At 36.2% G+C, this 15,098-nt stretch overlaps 1 pseudogene; it reads right to left on the reverse strand.

Annotated features, from left to right (window-relative positions):
• Positions 1-3,307: 3,307 nt before the first annotated feature.
• LOC113834548 lies at positions 3,308-3,844 on the reverse strand (annotated as a pseudogene).
• Positions 3,845-15,098: the final 11,254 nt, after the last annotated feature.

Here is a 15,098-nt window from a genome sequence, read left to right on the forward strand (position 1 = left end):
CCGGATCTGATGCAATAGGCAACAGCTGCTTGGTGTATTTGCACAGACATTAGGCTCTTTCTGTCAACATTTTCTTCATGAATCTATTGATTCTTATTTCTCCACTTACTTTCTTGAGTTTTTGTCTGAATTACTCCTAGCTTGGCTTCTACCCTTCACTGGCCTACTTTATTTCTTCCACCAGCTGGTCTCTCTTGGTACCACATCCTTATTAAATCATTTGCAACTCAATATTCAGGTTTATAAGTGCATCTTGGCTAAACCAACTTTAAAAACTAAAACATTATGCTCGATTTTATTAACTCAAGAAAACTTTTTAGTGATTTTTTTTTAATTTCCATTGAGTATGTGTGTCTGCAGTGTAACACATGCCTGCAGTTGCCTATAGACACCAGAAGAGGGAGTCAGATGTCCTGGAACTGAATTAGCAGGCATATATGTGAGCGACCTGATCTGAATGCTAGACTAAATCTGAGTCCCCTACAAGAGCAGCATGTACTTTTAATCACCCATCTCCACCCCAAACTCAACAAATATTCAGGGTTTATTGGCTGCAAGTACCATTGTCTTTCAAAGACAATAAGGAACTCAAAACTTCCATTTTCTCTGTAAAACATATCTTATTAGAAAAACCAAAAAAAAGCAAACTAGTAGCTCTGTAATAAAATTTCCAACAAGCAATAAAAATGTCATGATAAATTATGAACCAGAATCATTTAGAGAAAAACAATGAGCATATGTAGTAGTGTGTACAGAGAGGTTTATGAAAAACACCTCTATGAAGCGTCACCAATAAGTACAAACAAAAACCACTGTCCACAAAATATTACTTGCTGTCACATTTCAAAATTGGAACTCATGATCACTTAAGTCTCTGAAAGAGCTTAAAAACTGGCACAAATACCCTGAACTTCTCTAAGAGGATATTTCCTCCCAGTAGGAAAACAGAAGGGGGAAGGATGAAGAGTGGGGAGCTACTCCACCTGCTTCAACCCCATGGCAACCCACCTCGTATGGGGGAGAGACAAAGATACCTTGTGTTAGTTTCCAAAGGCCACACTGAAGCCATTGAGACTCCTGGAATATATATATTCCAGCATTTGCCTTCTCTTTGAGAACATACTGTCATCTCTTTCTATGCTGCATAGTTATTTGCATCTTTTCTACTATTGAGTTATTGCTGAACTTTCCAATGACTAGAACCCTGTATGTGCCTTCATACATTTCCTGAATAGTTTGCACACAGAATAGTTAGATGCAATCCTCCTGGAAGCTATAAGGCTACATATTTTCTAAATTTATTGCTTAAATTGATGATTGTAGTCAAAATCACGGGAATATACAATTAGAGTGTGCATATCTTCATATAAAATATTGCATGTTAATATTATATGTGCAAGTTCCTTTTGTTAAAGCTGTGAATTTGTACTCTCTTTATTATGTAGCGTCTCTTCATTCTAACAGTACAATTTTTCTTTCTGAAGCATTTGACTCTGCAATTTCAAGTATGCTATAAAACAGCTAATCTTTCATATATCCTAGTCTCCTATGTATTTCATTCCTTGGAGAAAAATCAGACTTGAAATGCAATCTATGATTCATTCCACAAAATTCAAATTTCCCATAATCTTAATAAAATATCCTCAAGCTTAGCAGCCAAAAATGACTGTTCAATAACTGAGTAGTGCTGGCTTTGTTTCCTGGGTGGAAAGGCTAAATGGAATATTTTAAAGAAAATTGTGGATGCAAATCTGGTGCATTGCCTCAGAGCTTCTCTCTGATTCCAGGAATATTGGTTCACTGGGCTGTACCAATCTCCAGCCTAAGATGAATGAGCCATGCAGACTTAGAGTTGATCTGTATGGCAGCAATTCAACACAAGTTACTTCTATCCTGTGAGATTCAAATCTTCTTCTGTTTTTGTAAGGAGAAAAGAAATGAATAAGCCAAGCATTGCAGTTCTTTCTCATATTGATCAGACTTTTGCCATTTAAAACTGTCTGCTCTTTAACCTTTGCTTTTCAGAAATCATCAGTGTCTCAGGCATGCGTGACACAGATATGGTCCCCAGAAGACACCATAGCAATACTTCTTTTATTACTGGCAATGTAAAAAATGGACGTGATTTAAACTTTCTACAATTACTTTTTAAAGACACGGATATGATTGATGATCAGATGGAGCAGTAAAATGAAAACCAGGAGATAAAGACAGAATACAAATATTTAATCATAAATGGGAAAACAATGAAAATCTGAGGATCACTACATTCTACTAGGAGATAATAATGTTTCATCTCAGAAAGTGTCACTTATGGAGTCTACCTAAGGAATATAAATGCAGCTGCATTATATATACAAATTTTGGACTGACACATTTGGAGTAACTGAAAGCATTTTATCTGTTTTAATTTGAAAAGGTCTGATAAATTGGATTTTTTACAGAATACCAATCAAAGACTATCATATCTTTTACCAAGAAAAAAATGTCAATATTTCTTTTTTTTTCAATTTCAGTTATATTTGTTAACATCCCAGTTTAACTCCAATTCTTTTATGACATATGAATCTCAGTTCACCTTCTGAAAATGCACTTAAATTACGTATGCTTGCCTGTAACTTTAAAATGTTGATGAAAGAACACTATAAACATTCCACTATTTAAGCACACCTTTTTCTTGTTTTGTTTTTTTTTTTTTAAGAGGTAAAGTGGCTCAAACAGGAACAAAGCTCAAAAACACTAGACAAAAACCAAGAGTAAAAATGCTAATTTGTGCAACCTGTTGCTCCCGTCTTCACTGTATGGCCCAGGATTGCCAGCTGGAATTGCAGGCCTTCATGATCACACTCAGCTTCCTCTCTTTCAAGTATTTAAATGCCCTCAGTGTGTTTGAGTTTAAACCCTCCCAATGTCAAATGGAAGGCTGATATGGATGGAGCTATTGCCTTAAGAGTCCAGGACAGAGGTATAAGGCAAGCAAATGGCACCCCTGGGTGCTGGCCATGCACACACACACTAGTCAGACCAGACCACCCAGGCTAGCTGAGGTCAGAGGCAGACCTGAACCTTGCAGGTCATTCTTACTTCACTGTGTTCTATTTTGTTCTATATTTGCTTATTTCACTATTTTGTAATTAGGGCAAGGTGAGAGGTTCCAATTAGTCTAAAACTGCTTAGCCTCATCTCAAACTGTCTTACTCAGATATTTTTATCTTTCTGAACATATGCCTAATTTCCACCTACAATTATTTTAAAGGTGGACAGTAAGTAAGCTGAAAAGACAGGTGGGTCATGGGGCTAAGGACAGCCACCACCCTTGGGCATGGCTCTAGTGAGTGAGTTGCTCAATGGTGGTGGGCAGGACCATCTATCAAGTCTTCTCCAGGAAGGCCTTGCAGCACCCGAGGCATTGCTGGTACACCACTTCGAAGTCAGAATCATTGCCATAATAGGGATCTTCAATAATCAGTTGTTTCTATGGATCATAGCTCCCAAGTAGCTCAATTTTAACTATGCAGTTTTTAACTTGATTACTTTTTCTATTCAAATCTCTCAGATTGCTTTCATACATACATAGTATATAATCGAATGTGGCAAAGTCTTCTCTTATAATCTGTCTTGCCGTATGGGCTGTGCTAATGCCATGATTTCTTAGGCAGCTGACAGCTCTTGGGTCTGGGGGCCGGCCCACGTTCCAGTCAGAAACAGCGCTGCTGTCAATGGCCCAATTATCTGAAACATTTTCATCAGTTACCAATTTTCTGAAAACAGCTTCTGCAATGGGTGACCGGCAAATGTTACCGATACACACGAACAACACTGACTTGGACCCAGCCTCTGTCATGTTTCGGTACAGACGCTGGCGCCCAGAGACCGTCAATTTTTCTTTAACTTAAGAGTTCAGCTTATTTAAATACAGAGTGGAGTTTATTTAAATATAGTTAGTGATTAATAACATGCTATATTCTTATGAAATTGGAATATTTTGGATGACTTGCACATGCTTATAACATGTTATACAAAATTATATCAAAAATCAATTGCTTGAGGGATAGGATGCCATTGTATGATAACGTTATACAATGATCAATAAGTCATGTGGTAAAATTTTCTATCACTGCAAAATATAACTAAATTGTTAAAAATTAAGGTGTATAATAATTGCCCACCCTCTAAGAATTAAAATTTAGTGTTCAGAAAGACATCTTGACAATAATTAAATTTAATTTAATTGAAACATCTTACATCAGTCATTTGCTTTCACTAATTCCCCTTGTTCATCCTTTTAGTTCTCAATAGTTAATCTCTGTGCACTCTAACCTTCATCCACCCACCTATCACCACAGTTTTAGAGGCCTAGCCTCTTGCCAATTTATGATTGAAATCTGTCTGAATACCCTGGAATAAGTCAGTATATGAATTATGAGATGAGGTGATTTATATAACTTATTTTATTATGAAGTTTTGAGTTTCTAGAACACCTAATCAGGTTTGACTTATATTTTTTTTTCTGGTTTTTTGAGACAGGGTTTCTCTCTGTAGCTTTGGAGCCTATCCTGGCACTCACTCTGGAGACCATGCTGGCCTCAAACTCAGATCCGCCTGCCTCTGCCTCCCGATTGCTAGGATTAAACGGGAGTGCCACCAATGCCCGACTTATAATTTATCCTTCTCTACAAGCCTAAACTTTATGCTCCATGATTCATTGGCAGTGAAGGAGCAGGGAGAGTAGGAAAGGGGCTTCTATTTTACCTAAAAAAAGAACCATAAAGTTTCCTTCATAAGGATGTTTATTTGGAATGCATGAGTGGCTTGACTCTTAAGAATAATCTGCCCTAATTCCACTGTTGATATGGGCCTCGAACAGGATAACAAATTAATGTAAGCTCAATGGAGAGAAGACAAACCAATTCCCCTATTTCACTGTCTTAAAAAGTTATGATGGACTTTGAAGGTCCCCAGTGGAGGGTCTCACTATCCCTGGGGAGGAGTTGGATGGTTTGGGAGGGTGGTATTGGTGGGGAACATGGGAGGATGGGAGGGCAAGGGAATGGGGGGGCAGATATGTGAATATGAGTAGCAATTAAAGAATTAATAAAAAAGTTGAAACATGCTATATAATTTTATGTAATAACTGTATGATATGCAGTAAAAAGAATTTTCTGGTCAACATAACAGCCCTTCCTTAGAGTTGTCTGCCGTGAACACCCTTGGATCCATTATTCATTTAATTACCAATTGTTCAATGGCAAGTTTCTCACATTCCCAAAATTTATCAGCTTAAAAAAGTTAATAAATATCTTGAAAAACATAATAATAATTCCACCAATTTTAGACACTGTTTTTTCTTATCAAAGAAAATAAAAGCCAATTTTATATATGTTGCTAGGAATAAAGAAGCAGGGCTTTCCTTATTTTTTACCTCATCTGTTAACTAATGACTCAGTATTAGTCTGCCAGAATCTCACTGTTTTGGAGCATCAAAATTGTAGTGTTGAGGATTGGTCTGTAGTGATTCAGCCACAAATGCAGCCCATTCTGCTATGTTTAACAATTTACTCAGGAATCTGCAGCAAGATTCATTCAGGTTTCTTTGCAGACCCTCCAGGGTAGGATCAGTGAGTGCTACTTTCTTAACAGGAGACCATTCACTCCATCAAAGTTCAGGTTCTTAGATTTCTTTTTTCTTTTCTTTTTTCTTTTCTTTTTTTTTTTTTTTTTTGTTTTTTTGTTTTTCAAGACAGGGTTTCTCTGTGTAGCTTTGGAGCCTATCCTGGCACTCACTCTGGAGACCAGGCTGGCCTTGAACTCACCGAGATACGCCTGCATCAGCCTCCCGAGTGCTGGGATTAAAGGTGTGCACCACCAACACCGGCTTTAGATTTCTAGCTCTTTGTAATTTCTTGTCATGTGACTGTTACCTTCCTAAGAGGAAAGAAAAATAGAAAAGAGAAAAGAAAGCTGTATCTTATCAGCCAGCTGACTCCTAGATGATGATGACTCAGCAGGCGTGGGAGCTGACCTGCTCCTTACTGTTCTCAAGTCATTGTCAGGTGCTAAAAGCAAGAGAGGTGTTAGAATTACTTTCATGAGGGAAAAACAAGAACAACCAAATTGGAAAACAAACTGTGTTGTATCAATTGAATATTCACCAATAACAGACCATGAATAACTTTACTTCCTTATTTATCTGTTTTCTTGGGTGGTTGTTGAACTGCTAAAAATACTGTGATGAAGTGGAGTGGGGAGAACTTAGCTCCCATGTAGAATCTAATTACAAAATGCTGTAGTTGTATCAAATAAAATCATGAATATTAAATCGAATACATGCAAATATCTAAGGCAATGGAGACATGAAAATATTCAACAAATGTTCATTCACATTATTGTTATTAGTGTACATGAGATTGTCCATACTACCATTAAATAAGGTAAAGATCAATGTAATGTATTCTAATTGCAAAGACAGCTTAATCAAGTGCATCAAAAGAAAACAAAAATTGAAGGTAAGTGATAAATCCTTGCCAAGCCTAAAACGTAATACAGATGGTACATGTTGCTTTCTTCATCTTACAGAATCACAGTCTTCTAATCGTAATCTTTACCCAGTAAGACCCATCAGGATTCTGTGGTTCTTTGGGAGAAACATCCAGGAAAAACAAAACAGAACAACAAGCAAACGAACAAACTTAAATGTGGAAAGATGACTGTAGAATGGCAGACTGTTGCTGATTCTGAGATACAGGCACAAGCACCTTCTGGGAGGAAAGGTTCATGAGGAGCTAAGTGTTTACTAACATTCCAGTAACAGCCGCCTTGTCTCCCACTCACAATCTTGAAAGCAGACATCAACAATAGAATCTTTAATCAGTCACCAGAGGCAGTTTTGAAACAAGCCCAGTGCCTCTCACTCTTTATTCCTTTTGCCATTGCTTATATCATTCTCAAATCAGGCTGAGGTGAAGCTGAGTTGAAATCAAGATAACAACACAGGAGTTGAATACTTCAGGCAGAGAGGACTTGTGAACACCACTAGCTTTTAGGTTTTATTTTTTCAAATTCCACAGCTTTGTAATGAAGATCAAGTAATTGGAAACATTTTTTTCTAGGACATTCTATCAACAATTTGAGGTAGGAGTCAAATTCTATTTTTATAGAATAAATCTCTCAGGTATCTAACATCAGAAAGTATGTTTAAGTTTTGCGAAAGCATGAAATAATTTACTTGGTTCACAATGAATAACATTTTTCCTGCTGACAGCTACACATACATGCTGTGACTTACAAAAGTCCACAGCCTGCAAAGAAAAAAAATAGAAGGCTATTTTGTCATGTTGTGGTAACCTATTATGCAGTATTTCCTCTATTTTTCCCTTACTTGGATACAAGGTTCTTGCTGTATTTCTTAGGATTGCTCAGAAATCTGATGTTCACGGCGAGCTATGTGGCTCACCAGATGGCTGCCAGGCCTGAGTTCACTTCCCTGAAGCCACAACAAAGAAGGAGAGAACAAACTCTCACAATTTGTCCTCTGATATCGACATATTGTGTCAGCTTCCCACCAAGTGAATTAAAAATGAATAAATATTAAAACATGAAAAAATTTAAATAAAAGGAAACCCTGGGTTTGAATCATCCTCTGCCTCAGCCCCCAAGTATTCAGGGTTGTAGGTAGTTTAAGATAACAAATGTTTAAAGAATGCTTTTCTTAAAAAGCACTGATCCTTTGGGCCTGCAACAAAGCAAGATAAAGCCTTCCCTGCTCTCAGTTTCCATCTGTTACCTTTACCATACGTTACATGCTTACCAAGGGACATGGGCATGCTAATCACTGAAGGACAATCTGAAAAATGACACACCTAACATAAAGGGTGGTGATGCTATGTTAGGTGTGTCATTTTTCACAATATAGTAACTAAAGGAACTGCAGAACTTATATTGATTCTTAAATACGCAATAACTTTTAACTTCTGATCACCCAGTTAACAAAATGTGTCCTCAAACAACAAGCCCTTTTTTCTTTTTTGATTTTCTTTCTTTTTTTCTTTCCTTCCTTCCTTCCTTCCTTCCTTCCTTCCTTCCTTCTTTCTTTCTTTCTTTCTTTCTTTCTTTCTTTCTTTCTTTCTTTCTTTCTTTCTTTCTTTCTTTTCAGTTTAGTTGATTATGTGGCCCTGTTTTCCTGGAGTCCTCCAGTCCCTCTGGCTCCCACAATTCTTCCTTCTCTCTTCCTTGGGGTTCCCTAAATTCCTAGGGGAGGGACCTGCTGGAGATCTCAAACTTGAGCTCTCTCCTGCATGTGGCTATTGTTGGCTGCAGCAGGAAGCCTTTTTTCATGTTTTTAATGGGCACCAATATATGAGCATACAAGAATATCATTAGGACTTATTTTTATGTTTTCTTTTTCTATCATAAGTCTCTGGGCTGTCAGGTCTCAGATTTCTGACCATCCAACAAGTGTCAGTAATAGGCTTTCTTTTGTGGCATTGGCTTCAAATTAGACTTATCATTGGTTGACCATTCCCACAAATCCCGTTCCTCCATTGCCCCACACATCTTGCAGGATAGATTGTAGGTTGAGGGTTTTGTGTCTTAGTTGGTGCCCCAGGCTCACCACTGGAAATTTCCTGATTACAGAAGATAGTTGGTTCAGGCTCAGGAACCTCCATTGCTAAGAGTCCTTGCTAGGGTTAACCTGGTAGAATCCTTGGAGTTACTACTATGCTGCGTTTCCGCATCACCCCCAAATACCCTCCAGTTCTGGTTGTGTCTTTCTATACTTTCACCCTCCACCTCTGAACCTGATTCCTCCTCTTCCCATTCCTACCTGCCCCAAGTTCACCCTCAAAATCTATGTCCAGAAACTGGACACAACTTAGATGTCCCTCCATCAAAGAATGGACAAAGAAAATTTGGTTTACAGAAAGGAGTATTGCTCAGCTGTTAAAAACAGGCAAATGAATGGAAGTAGAGAAACTTCTGTGGTAACCCAGAACCATGAAGACAAACATGGTATGTAATCACTTATAAGTGTGTAGCCAGCCCCTTTATTGTAGGGGAAGCTGTAGCCACGCCTTCTTAGGGGCTGGCTACAACTTCCCCTACATAAGTGCATATAAGCTGCTGAGTATAAATGATAATGAGGATAGAACCCACAGACCTAGAAAGACTAAGTAACACAGAGCACACTTATGGGGATGCATAGATCCCTTTAAATTCTTAAAGACAAGTTTTAATGGAGCAAATTTCTTTTAGAAATTCCTTGTTATTTGTACCCATAATTTTCTTTACAAGATTCTGTCAATTTCACTAATAAAGTACCCTATTATGGAAAAAAAGATATTTTTGCATTAGGCTCCTATTTAATATTCACTTATCTAACAGACCTCCTCATTCATCTTTGCTGTTGAATCTGCTCATATTTCCAGTAGCTGTCTGTTAGTTATATCAAGCATTTGTAATGAATCTCTGTAATTATGTTTATAATGACCTTAATTAATTATAATTTGTTACATGTAATTTTTGTTATTTTGAGATAGGGTCCAATGTGTACCAGGCTGCCTTTTATTCATATACAGCTGAAGATGGCTATATGTCTGATCTTCCTGTCTCTGCTTCTTGAACGTTGGTGTTACAGGCATGCCTTAATCACAACGGGTTTGAGATATGCCAGGGCTTGACCTTCCATATCATAGAGAAACATTCTGCCAACTGAATTACATGCCCAGCTAAAAATTTATTCTTAAATGTTTTTATATTCTTTTTCTTACATACAGTAACAATGCAATTGATACATATTTCAATCATCTTTATATTAACTTCTTAGTATTCCTCATCTGCTTTATGTCTGGCTTTTTATCAATTCAACATAATTATCTCAGACCATCATATTGTAAATAGTACATTAAATATTTTCTGTTGCCGGGTGTTGGTGGCATACACCTTTAATCCCAGCACTCAGGAAGCAGAGGCAGGCGGATCTCTGTGAGTTTGAAGCCAGCCTGGTCTCCAGAGTGAGTGCCAGGATAGGCTCCAAAGCTACACAGAGAAACGCTGTCTCGAAAAACAAAAACAAAAACAAAAAAATATTTACTGTTTTCTGATAAGCAGACAGCTTTTTCCTTACAGAGCAGGACAATACCCTGACACCTGCCATTTTGTCCTCTCCTCAGATTTTAATCTCTGACAGAAGTTTCCCTCTCCACCTCTGCTGCCAAGAATTTATAGGTTCCTTGGAAAGGACCTGCAGTAAGAAATGGATTTGTCCAGACGTGGCAGCACACTCGGTGGTCTCTGGTAATGCTGGCCAACAGATAGACCAGATGGCAAGAAATGTGTCTGTGTGTTCTCTAATGTAGGCGTACATTCCCACTGTCAGGTGTTGTTGAGGATAAAAATACCTCTTTTAAGAGGCACTGAAAATCTAAATTGAGTACATCTGGCACCCCTCCTTTATTTACTCTTTGTTAAGCATCATAAAGTATCCGTTCAAGGTGGAGAGGGAATGATTTACATTTGCAAAGCCTTTGCTGATTTATTTCAAACCAATTTTGCTCACCCGGATGATTTGTGTTCCACCTTCCAAGATCCTTTAAACTAGTTTTCCAGGTGCAGAGGTGAGAGTTTCCAGGGTATAATTTTTGTATTACTCTTAACTCCCTTCTTCAAGATGTTCAACATGTTGGCTGTGCTCCAATCTCCAGCTATAGTCTCTGCTTGAAAGGATAAATTACACATTTTCATAATTATATCCATATGAAAACACATTTTGCCAGCAAAGATACCAGATTTGCCATCTATCTTAAAGCATCTTTATTTTCCTGCACTAGACTCTAAAAATAATCTCTGTTTTGTATGAGATCCATTTATTCAGGGCATTAGCAATTTACAATAATTCTTAAAAAACGATTGCCCTATGTTTAAATTTTATAGAATTTGATAGTATGTTTAATTACAACCCAAGGAAAGACAAAAGGTAATAGTTTTAGATACCTGACCACAGCAAGCCCTACACTGAGTGAAATTCTGTCATCTTTACTCTTCAGTTACTGAGTCTCTTAAGTAAGCCACGTCTATGCTTATCAGCTTCCCCAACTGTAAACTATATGTTTACTAAAAGATTTTTGCCAAAGCTTACAATATGACTACAATGTAAATATTAAACATGCTGATATGGTGTCTAAAACATGACCTGCTCAGATAGAAATTAAACATCACCACTGTGACCTGAATTTTCTAGGATTCCAAGTTGTCTCTGTTCAAGTTTCTGCAAGGTCAATTGACTGACTAGATCTGTGATTGGAGAGAGCTGGGATAGTGATCCAGAGATGAGGTATCCTGCCAATCTTTAATACCTTTAAGAGCACCACCACCTGTACCTGAGCTACTATTTTTACCTCCAATTGAAATGTTTGAATTTAGCAATCGTTTCTACCAATCCAGAAGTCAGCAATGTCATAAAAAATTATCTGAGATGACCCTGATTGGCTGTAAACTGTACCTAGCGTTTCCACTACCATACGAAAAATGGCTTGATTTGTGTTTTTATTTTGTTCTGTAACTGTAAAATCTTCACAAAATTGTTTTCACATAAAAGTATGCTCTTGTGGGCAACCTGCATCTGCACTACCAACCCATCATTACTATTATTTGCTCAAGAACAAATTTTATTTTATTCCCCTTGACATAAAAACTGTATTCTACATCAGTGCTCTATTACTTGACAAGTGTGAACCTATGGATATCATGTCACAAATTTCAGATGTGTAGTTTCTCAACATAATTCTCCTGGTTAGCAAACATAACATCAATACTTCATTGTAAATGACCAATAAAATAACAGAATATGATCTCAGAAGGATTTGAGCAAAGCATAGGCCACATGGTCAAATAGCATCTTCAGAGGCTATTTTGCATTAAGAGTTCAATGTTTCCTCAGCTTTATTTATAAAAGCACTATTTATCCCATCCAAGTTCTAACCGGACACAATACTGCTTAGCTTCCAAGATATGATCAAACAAAGATGATATGAACATAAATGTTATCCTCCCTCTTTTCTATACAGAGTAATATACAAGGAAATTAATACTAAAAATTAAACCCACCAACACATCAAAACCATAAAAGTTTTAATAAATGCTAATGTAGCTCACCAACAATAGGATAAACAAATTATCATGAGAGAGGAAGGCTAAAATTAAGCCTCATTAACTTCCATTGAACAATGAAAAAATATATACTGAAACCTAATGCATTTAAGAGGTATATTATCCTCTCTCAGACTAATATCCCAAATCCATGACCTTGCATTTTAAGTGGTTAATTACACTCACTATAAGGACAATAATTTGAACTGAATATAACTTTCTGAATATAACTTGATGAATACTAGCATGGCTATCTGGATCCTCTCACTTTTCATATTGCAAGCATTTCTTTTGTTTGATTTTTGTGAAGACATTCTTTTTTGTAAAATCAAATAATTAAAAGATATACAACACTGTCATTAATTCCTAGTTCTCCTATTCACAAAGAAATTGTTTTTAATTTTCTACATTAATTTGCCAGTTATTACCCAAAAAATCAAAATGAGCACAACAAAATTTAAGTTTATGATTCATTAGATTTATAAATATTCTATCACTATCTCATTGAAAAATGTAGGTTTAAAAAAATGAAGTTTTTAACTCACTGCCCAAAAAAATCTGTTTCTTCCCTATTAATTATCCCATAATTCATAGTTTTTCTGTCTCTATCTCTGACTCTGTCTTTTCTCATTTCTAACTACAAACTCAAGTAACTTTTTATATCCTATTAATCTTAATCATTACATCTTGAACCCATTATATAAGAGCACTACTGACTCCCACTCTCCAACTCACTTTTACTTTCATTCTTTACTAAAAACCAAATTATTATATCCATGAATTACTTATAGATTCATTACACAGGTAACATAAATGTAAATCAGAGTATAGTATAGGGATGTGTTTAATAGTTACTATATTAGATGCATATATATGCAACATCTTCATAGAGAGACAGAGAGGACAGAGATACAGTTCACCTTGACTCCTTTCCCAGAAGAGCCTGGTCTAACTCCCAGCACCCACAACTGACTGTCCTATATCTTTATTTCCAAGGAATCCAACACTCTCTTCTTACCTATTCTTATTCCACAAAAAGATTGGTAGATGATTTCACTTCTTCCCTCTTCATTCTCATTGCCAAGAAATCCTGTTAGTCAAAAGCTTGCAATCCTGTATTGATCTTTTCTCCAGATATGCCTTTGTTGTTGCCATTATTGTATTAAATGAATAAATGCTTCAAATTTATCTTCTGTCTATCTTATTGAATATACTGTTGAAAAATTGCAAAATTTCTAAGACTTTATTGTTATTTACCTTATTTTAAATTTGGAATTCTATTAATTTCTCCCCTGATATTCAGAATACCATGTGAGTTCAGTCAAATAAACTCTTTATTTCTGTAATTTTCTATTTATTTTTTAACCTATGGGTATTTGAGGTATCTTTGAAAACTTATCTAAATATTCTCTTTAAAAACTTTAAAAATTATTTTGGTTTCTAAATTAATACTATCTTGACACTATTATTAATAATTTTAGCTTGCCTTATTTCTACTCTGTAGCTCATTAAAAAAAATGAGTTCATTAAAAAAAATCTATCTTCTCTTATGACATCCTATACATCTCTTGGCTGAAAAACTCTTTTTTACTTTTCTCTGCCATGCATGTTGAGACCTAAAACAATAGAGGAACAATGGTCTCCATTTAGCTGCATTCTTGGTCTCTTTATGTTTTTAGTTAGCCACTGTGAACTATGATCCCAAAACATATTGAGAGAAAGTTTCCAGAAATAAAAATTTACATGGTTGATCTCATGCATTGTTCTGAGTGCCATCACAAATGCTTGTGCTATCTTGCTATATCCAAGGTAGTCTCCACATTAGATGCACTTTAGATCATTCTTTACCTAGAAACCAACATAGCTATTAGGTTTACTGATGTTTGTGAATGTCAACCGACAAGAGTAGTGATGATGATCTCTTTCATGTGTGAAAAAGAAGAATACAGTTCTTTTCCCTGGGTTTACCAAGATTTACAATGAAAAACATTTTCTATGAAATTGTGAAAAACTAACTAGAACTTCACTATTTTATTGCGTTTTAAGCAGTGAGCAATATTATCATAAGTGCTTAGTTAAACGAAAAAGCAGTAATGTGTGGGTAGAACACATAAACAGAGAACATATCCTGATTGACAAGGACGTACTTTATTGGGGGAGACTGAGGGACTGACTTATCCCTTCTGTTATCATCATAACAAGGATATACACTATAAAACAATTTTTAGACACAAAAAGTCATTAATACACATTTACCTACCATGTTTCTTTGTTTTTTATTATTATTTACTGTTACTCTTTCAATATGCCTAACTTAGAGATTAAATTTTATGATATCTATGCATTCAAATGGGCAATCATGTATCTCTAAGGCCTATGTGATCCATAGTTTCTGGCATCAGCTTTGTATCTGAGATATCCTCCACAGACAGAAGGATAATCTGTGAAAAGATGCTACCATTTTGCTTTAATCAAACTGTCTCCCTTATGACATGGCAAAATCTCAAAAGGCACTGAGGATTTTTCACTCTGATTTTCTTTTACTGACCACAGTTCAAGGATTATGCTACTTATTTTAAAGTAATGTGAAAGAAGCAATTATAGAGTGACTAAAAACATCCCAGCAACAACTCATGACAAAAACACAACCTATAAGAACCTCCAGATGCAACCAAAAAGGACAAGAGGAAATTTTATAGCAGCAAGTGCTCATATCTAAGAATCTGAGAGATATCCAATAAGCAAGATAACAGGCCTCCGGACTCTTGAAAAACAACAAGTAGTGAATCACAAATACAGAAGATGTCCAAAATTAATAGAGATTATGGAATAAAGAATTAGAGAGTAAAGAGATGCCGTTGCAACAACTCCAAGGGAACACCAGAAAACCTGAGAAATAACTGAAAATCTATACTCTGAAAAGCTGGATAACCTAGAAGAAACAGAAGAATTTC

Source organism: Cricetulus griseus, chromosome 2 (assembly GCF_003668045.3).
Source record: "Cricetulus griseus strain 17A/GY chromosome 2, alternate assembly CriGri-PICRH-1.0, whole genome shotgun sequence".
Taxonomy (NCBI): Eukaryota; Metazoa; Chordata; class Mammalia; order Rodentia; family Cricetidae; genus Cricetulus; species Cricetulus griseus.